Below are 8,403 nucleotides of genomic sequence, written 5' to 3'. Positions count from 1 at the left end.
GCTTAACCAACTGAGCCACCCAGGCGCCCTGGATCTCTCTTCTTGAGCTCCTGCTGCCACCACGGACCCAGACCCAAGCACAGGCCCCCAACCCCACAGCCCTGCTGACCCGCAGACCTGTGAGGAAGGGCTCCGTGCTCTTCCACAGAAGCTGCTCGAGGGGGTCATTTCCTCTGTGACCTCACTGCAGCCACAGCCTATGGAGAGGACCTTCTCTGGCACGTGTGAAATTAGAGACCACATGTCCCCCAACCCCTGCCTCCTCAGCCACTCACCCTGTGAGCCTCAGGCTGGCACCCCCACCCAGGACAGGTCTCCACATGTCTGCTTGTCTTGCCGGCAACTCAGGGCTTGCATGTCATCACATGGAAGGGTGCTGCCACGGACGGCAGGATCAGGTGGCCGGGTGACACCCAGGGCCACGGGGAGGCACTCGATGACTGGTTCCTTCTGTCCACCCTGGCTCTGTGCTCCAGGCAAGGATGTGTCCCTCTTTCCCATGGTCCTGGTGTAAGCGTGGCCAGTCACAGAGACCCCGTGGAACTGGACCGCATGGTTCTGACCACCAGGACCAGGAAAGTGGTCGAGCCCTACTGGTGTTTACAGTGCAGTTGGGAGGGAAGGGCTGCCCGTGGGGGTGCTGCTGACAGACAGCACACGCCCCATGTCCCTGCAACCTGTGTCCTGTAGGGGAGTGGGCCAGGGGGAAGGGGAAATCGGGGCAGGGCGTCCTAAGGGTCATGTGGCCAATGGCCAAAAGCAATGTCCCTAGTCCCTTAGAGGGGGAGCCCTATCTGGGGCACAGGGAGGCTCTCCCGCCATAAGATGAAGCCCCAGGCAGCTGCTGTCTATGTGTGCTCAGGTCCCAGAGCCTAGGGTCCTCCACAAGTCAGCCTCCCAGCTAGGAGACCACCATTCCCTCTCACGGTGGAAGGCAGATGGAGCACTGTTCCCTCTAAGAAAACCTGTAGTCCGAACCCAGTGAGGTTCAGTTAGGTTGAGAGCTGTGAAAAGATGCCCATCTGGGCGGCAGTGCAGTGAGAATGTTGGGCCGGAGCCCTGGGAGTTTGCCTCCCAGAGAGTCAAGATGTCTGCTGATGAAACCTGGTGCTGGGGGCCCAAGCTGGCCCACGCGGATGTCCCGAGCAGGCACTGCTGCCAGTGGAGGCCCTGGGTCCTCGCTCCGGGAGGGGTGGTGCCTGGTGGAGAAGCTCTCCTGCTCCCGTGTCCCTGTGGACCGTCCTGCCAACCCTCCTCCAAGGGGGGTCCACTCCTTGTGCGGCTGGCCGACAGAAGCAGCGGCTGAAATGCCCTTGAAAACGCTTCCATCAGGAAACATTCAGACACTTTAAGTATACACCTCGTATCATGCTAAATGACTACTTTGCTTGCTTTGATAACTATGATTTCTTTACCTTCCAGTAAACAGGGACCTGGGCTTTTTGTTTTTATTTTGCAGAATAAAAGATAGCTCAGTGACTCCTTCTCCAGTGTCTGCCGTGCAACCTCTCCAGCAGGTGTCAGGAAAAGGAGCAATGCAACCCCTTGGTGGGAGGTCTCTGCCTCCATACCCTGCTGCCCACCCCCAAACCCAGCAGGGACCGGACACCCACCTGAGGAGCCAAGAGAACAGAAGGGGGGGGGTGACAGCAAGTGCACTCCTGGGTATTTATCCCAAAGATACAGATGCAGTGAGAAGAAGGGCCACCCAAATGTTCATAGCAGCCATGTCCACCAAAGCCCAACTGTAGAAGGAGCAGAGATGTCCTTCCACAGACCCATGGATAAGGAAGATGTGATCCATATACACAATGGAATATTCCTCAGCCATCAGAAAGGATGAATATCCATCATTTGCATCGACATGGATGGGACTGGAGGAAACTATGCTGAGGGAAATAAGTCAAGTAGAGAAAGTCAATTATCATAGGGTTTTACTTATTTGTGGAACATAAGAAATAGCATGGAGAACATTAGAAGGAAGGAAAAATGAAGCAGGGGGATCAAAAGGGGAGAGGAACCATGAGAGACCACGGACTCTGGGAATCAAACTGAGGGTTTTTAGAGAGGAAGGGGGTGGGGGCATGGGTTAGCCCGGTGGTGGGTTTTAAGGAGGGCACGGATTGCATGGAGCACTGGGTGTTACATGCAAACAATGATTCATGGAACACCACACCAAACACTAATGATTTTTGCATGGTGACTAACAGGACACAGTAAAAAGAGAGGGTGAGTGTCTTTGCTCCAGCACCTCCCACTCAGACCCCCGAGCCCCAGGAAGGCCTGTGGCTGGGCTCAGAAGGGGTAAAAGCCTCCTCAGGTCAACCACGATGCCTCCCACAGACCACATCAGGTTTGCCCAGTACCACACCTTCCTCGTGGCCGTGATGCACTCTGTCCACAAACGTGGCCTCCAGGTCATGAGGCCCCTCTCTGCCGCCCTCTGGTTTTGTTTGACCAGCAGCACTCACTGCCATGGGTCCCATTATTCCCTGAAACACCCCTCACCAGCTCCCCGCTTCCCCACGTGCCTGGTGCGGTTGGCTCCAGCGTGGCCTTGCTGCTTCCCTTCCCCAGGCCCTAGCTCCCCACGGCTGCACTCACATGCCCCTCACCGCGCTCACAGCCACATACTCCTGGCCTGTGCCACGCGTGCTGTGGGTTATCATTATGCCCATGGGCTGCTCCCATATGCTCCCCCAGCCTGGCCTGCCACGGTTCTCCTCTGCAGTGAACGGCTGCCGCCCGAGAGGCTACCTGACCAGATGTGAAGGCTGGAGCTGCGGCAGCCACTTTTGGAGGGAGAACGGAAGGCGCACACAGCAGGATGGAGGGATTCCTGCTTGCTAGAAGCCCCACTGCAAATTCCATGCCAGCGGGGAATGCCAATGGCCATGCTTCCTTCCCCGGAAAGAGAATGCATTTTGGGCTTATTTTAGCCAGTGTTGTTTTGGCTTTCTATTTACACAGCTGAACCAAATCATAGGGAATAACAAATCCGCGATCATTACAGAGCTGTCTCCCCTATAGTTTAACATCTTGGGCACAGCCATGCTGCTGCCCAAGAAAAACATTTCTAGCATAGAAAGCAGGCCCGGAACTCTCCAGAGCACCGGCCGCAGGACACGAAGGAAAACGAACCGGAAGGCTACTGAGGAAATCCATGTTCTTGGCTAACATCTTTTGGAAAAATGCCAGGCAATCTTTCTCGACCTTCTGTGTCACAACAATTAAGCAGCTGGTTTATGAACCATTAAACCGACTGTGCTCATTGATGATATTTTAGGTTCTGTTGAAATTCATAAGCGGGTTCATCTTTCATAATAATCTCACGATGGGTCATCCATCACGTTTATAGCTTCAGAAACAGAGCAGGAAGTGTCACATCCTGTAATGTCTCCAGTAATGTTTATTTTTTCCTTAATTACAGCCTGAAAGCAAGGCTGCCCATGTGGATGGTGGAGGGTGGGTGGGGAAAGTTTCTGTAGCTGATGATAGGACTTGAACGGGGGCCATATAGGCTGCCTTCTTCCTCCAAGTAAAAGCCACCAGTGATCAGGAGGGCCCACTGTGCACGGCTGTGCGGTCTCCGGTGCTGGTCCCAAGAGGAGGCCGGCTGTGGCCAGTGGCCTGTGGGGGCTGTCACCAGCTGCACAGGCTTCCCCTGACCAACCTCCGTTTACATCTTTGGGATTACCCTGGGCATTGTGAGTTGCACCCAAGTCACTAGCACAATTGCTGTGTATTCTGGGGGAAGGGGGAAGCTCCATTCAGAAGCAGTCTGGGCAAATGCTCCTACCCCCATGAAACCCTCAAAGTCCTCTGTGTCTACTCTGGGGGTGGGAATAGCCCAGCCTGGTCTTAGTATTTACAGGAGTAACGCTCGCCACCCACACTGTGTTCTGGGCAGGGACTGGTGGCGTGTCCCCAGGACTGGCCTTCTGCCCCCTACACAGTGCCCACGAACCCATATTTCCCCAGATGTCTCCAGAAAGACCAGACCGCTGAGGTTCAAGCGGTAAGCCTGGTTGGCACCTCTCAGCTCCCTTGTGGATGCAGGTGTGGGGCAGAGCAGGTCCCAGACCAGGACAGCGGGGCTGTGGGAGGGAAGGGACAGCTCAGGGATGGCAGCCACAGGCCAGGGTCCTGGGAATTCTGGATGATGAGGGAAGGGATGGGGGTCACTGGAAAGCACTAGCCTCCTAGAGACTGCTGAGAAGGAGACTATGATATGTCGACCTGATTTCACCTCTTGTACCAAAAAGAACAGCAGTTTTAATTTTGAGAGAGAAAGTTATTAGTGTAAAGAGTTTTAAATGTGGCATGATTTTAAAGAAAAAAAATGGCTCACATGGAAAGAAGTATTTGGCCCTAGTGCTGGCTTTGTTTCCTCCCACTGGCTCAGGGTCGTGCTTCTGGGCCTGCAGAAGGGTGGCGGGACCACTCTTCTGACCCCAAAACACACTCCCACACAGACACCAGAGACCAAGAGAGACTTAATTATGGTTATGGAACCAAAGAGACACCTTATCAGCTTTGTAGTATGAAAACAGCCATCTGGGAGGAGCTGGAGAGGCAGAGGGCCTGGCAGGGTGCCAAGCTCTTCACATTGTCAGCGACGGACAGGACAGACTGACTGCTCCTAGATGTGTGGGGATCAGTGAGCACAGCGCAGTTCTCCTCCTGGGAGGCACCTGCGCTGTCCTGCTGCAGATATGGGTTTACTCTTGTCTTGTTTTCAGATGTTCTCTCTCGGACATGGGGGCCACCCCTCTTGTTTGTTGGCATCTTCTCTGTGCCTTTATTTGCCAAGACCTGCTTCTAATGTTCACTGGAGAACAGCTTTTCTCCATTACAACCCATTATCCCCAAACTCTTAGGCAGTGTTATGGATATCGGCTTAAAAAATTACCTGGAGTCACCCCCACCCCTGCCAACCAAAAACAAAACAAAGCAAAAACCAAATAGCCAGAGGATTCCTGATAAAATAGAAACTAGTTCCCAAAGAAATCTCATCTAAAAATATAGCAATTTCCGCTCTCCCCTCATTGTAGGAGGGTGTACTGGAGGACAAACTGGGACCTACATCCAGGTGACTGTTATTTCCAATCCCTCTTCTGTGTTATTCCCTGGAATTATTCAAAAATAGGTAGAAAAAGAAAATCTGTGACAATAGAGAGGTGGGTCTTAAAAAGAAATGTGCATATAGGTAGGTCTTCCCAGCTAGGCAAAACCATTTTCTGCACAAATCATTCAGGTAAGCCAGGATAAAAGGTATATCGATGATGAGGGAACTCAGGACAAAGCTCTCTGGGCTGGGTATTGTTGCTGATGGATCTTAAAAAGATTGTGCTAGAAGATTCTGTGAGCTGTCTCAACTGTGTCATTATTCCCTTGATCTCTGAAGTGCTTTCAACTCCCCAGAATGGAGTATGGGGCTTCTGGAAGGGCTGTGGTGGCAGTTCAGTGACTGGGGCTTCCTGCCCAGGGCTACATGTGACCCCATTAGAATGGCCAATGAGGAACAGATCCTGTCTGCCCCACATGTGCTTGATCTCATTCTCCATGGGCAGCAGTGAGAATTGCATAACGGCATTATTAAGTATCCCAGAATTACAATTAATTCTAATTAGCCAATAAAATCTCAGTGCACTAAAATCTTGATGAACCAGAACTGAGATAGCCAGAATTGCCATGTTGTATTGCACTCTTCAGAGAAAGAGACAGAGCAAGCAAGAATGTAATCTAAAACCAAATTATAACAGAAATTCCAGGCGACGTTCTGGGACTGATATATATCTATGTTAGTCTAATACTACTCTCATCTGTAATGCAGGACACACTCAAATCTGCCTGTGCGGACTTGGCTTTGGCTGCCTGGCCCCCTTCATCTGCCAGGTCCAACTTGTCCTCACCCCTCCCCATCCTGGAGGTGGCAGGTTTCCTGCCTTCCTCATGGAGGTCCTCCCTCCCAGCCTACATTTAAGCCTGGGTCTAAACTGCTTGTTCTCATTCCAAACACTGGGTTGCAGGCCTGGCCGTGATTCTCTGATCTTTGTTTTCATTGTCTTGTACAAGTACACCACTCCTGCCATATATAGTGATTAGGATAAGACATACCTCCCACCCGCACCCCCCATTCCAATACCCAAGCATCCCATAGTCACAGCCCCTAAATCTCAAGAAACACTAGCGGTGAGGTGGGCGGGCACCTCAGGAGGCGTGGGGTGTGAGGTAGCTCTGGGACACCCTCAAGGTGGGCAAACTCTGAACAGGACGGTCCCTGCAGCCCCATCCCGCCTATCTCCCACACAGAGGGAAAAGGAGGCATCACTCTGACTGCTCACCCTGGACTGTACAGAGTCTGTTTGACCATGGCCGGCACCTCCTCTCCCCATTATTGTCCAGGTTAACATGGCAATCTTCCCTTCGCCCCCCTGACACTGGCCCTTCTGTATGGCACACTGGGCAGTTAGTTCTGGCATTTCTCACCACACCTCTACCACCCACTTCCTGGACTGTGAATCACCATGCACCCAGGAGGGCCATCAGAGAAAGGCTGTCCTTTGGAGGGCAAGGTCTCAGAGCTGGGGCTGGAGCAAAGGTGGTGAAGCCAAGCAGGCACCCCTTGCCTGGGACACCCCAAGTCACATCCCAGGGCCAGTTGCCCCATATAAAAGTGAAACTTTCCCACAGTCCTTTCTGGTGCGGAGTCTGTCAGTGAACTGGCCCCCATGGGTCTCCGCCCACTCCTCCTGACCCCATACCCACACAAAGTTCAAGAGGAGCTCTTGGCGAGAGAGACCCCCTCAGATAAACGACCTTCCCATCAAACAATACCAAGACCCCAAAAGGCAGCAAGGACCTTCCTCGGCCTCGGGTGTTTAGAACCCAAATGAGCTAAAAATGATTGATCAGTGGTACCGAGGACATTAAAGAGTGCCCCGTCCTAAGCAAGTTCAAAAGAGCATTAGGCGTGGGCACCTGGGTGGTGCAGTCAGGCATCTGACTTAAGTTTCAGCTCAGATCATGGTCTCAGGGATTGTAAAATCAAATTGGGCTCCGCGCTCAGCGGAGAGTTTGCTTGAGGACTCTCCCTCTGCTTCCCCCCCCCCCCCCATCATGCTCTCTGTCTCTCCAATAAATAAATCTTTTTTTTTTTTTTTAAATCGTGTGTTTATTTAGGAAAACACAGTTCTTGTGACGTCCTTGTTGGAGAAGCCTTACGCTAAAAATACAGAACTGCAAGCACCGTGCGCGTGGCGGCCTCACTTAGATGCACAAACCCAAACACCAGACCTGGACGTGCCGCGCACCCGCAGAGCGGAGCGCAGTGCTGCCGCGACCCAACACGCTGCCGCAGAAATGGCCCCGCTCAGGTGCGGGTCCGTGCATGCGCAGAGCCTAAGGCAGGCGGACGGACAGACGGCTGGGACGGAGAAGCTGTGGGCAAGGGCAGAGTGTGGTGCCGGAGCCGCACAGCACCCGCGGCTGTCGTAGGGTGGGGGGAGGCCGGCGCACCCGCGAAGCCGCACAGCCGGGCTACTCAGAGACGTTAGGGGGCGGAGAGCGAAGCCTGCGCGCCCGCGCGCCAGCACGGAGACACCGGCGGCAGCGGAACAAGATGGTGGTCGGGAAGGCTGAGGGGTGGGCCCTTTGTAGGCGGAAACCCAGGTACAGCGTGTGCCTCCTAACTGGGCGGGCCAAGAGCCCTCCACTTGAGTTGCCCGGTGCACGCGGGGGCTCCGCGAGCGACTCAGCGTGCCAGTGGAGAGAGGCGAGGAGGACGGCGCTGCGCAGGCGCAGTGTGGCGGCAGGCCCGGCGCATGCGCGGACTGTGGACCAGCCACCGAGGCCGGCCCTCGGTCCCCTGGCGTGCATTGCCAGTCTCCGCCGCCCGTTCCGCTTCCGCAGGTATTTATTGGTGCGTGCAGCGAGGCTGCCCCAGCCAGGAGCCTGCGTCCAGGACCAGCCCCGCCTTTGAGCCTCAGGGTCCGCGTAGGCCTATGACGCCATCGGGAGGCGACGGGAAACCCACGCGTCCGTGCCCTGTCACCTCGCGAGAAGGAGACTCCCGCTTCCCGCGAACGTGGCGCGCGTCTGGCTGTCGGGCGGTGGCCACCGGCGCTTTCCCCTCCCCTGCTGTCCCCGCCCGAGAGCGGCCTCAGCTTTCCCCGGGCGCGGGGAACGGGCGGGGGCCGCGGTGGAGGCGGCCGTCTGCGTGTTCAGAAATGGGGTGGGCGGCCTTCCCCCCTCAGGTTCTCCCCCGCGTTCCCCTCATTCTGCTTACGTTCCCCTCAGATTCTTTTCCGCATTCCCCTCACATTCTCCTCACGTTCAGCTCATATTGTCCTCACGTTCCTCTCTCGTATCCTCCACGTCCCCCTCACGTTCCCCCTACGT

The sequence above is a fragment of the Mustela lutreola genome, chromosome 17 (assembly GCF_030435805.1).
Source record: "Mustela lutreola isolate mMusLut2 chromosome 17, mMusLut2.pri, whole genome shotgun sequence".
In the NCBI taxonomy this organism is placed as follows: domain Eukaryota; kingdom Metazoa; phylum Chordata; class Mammalia; order Carnivora; family Mustelidae; genus Mustela; species Mustela lutreola.
Note: the sequence above shows the minus strand (reverse complement) of the source record.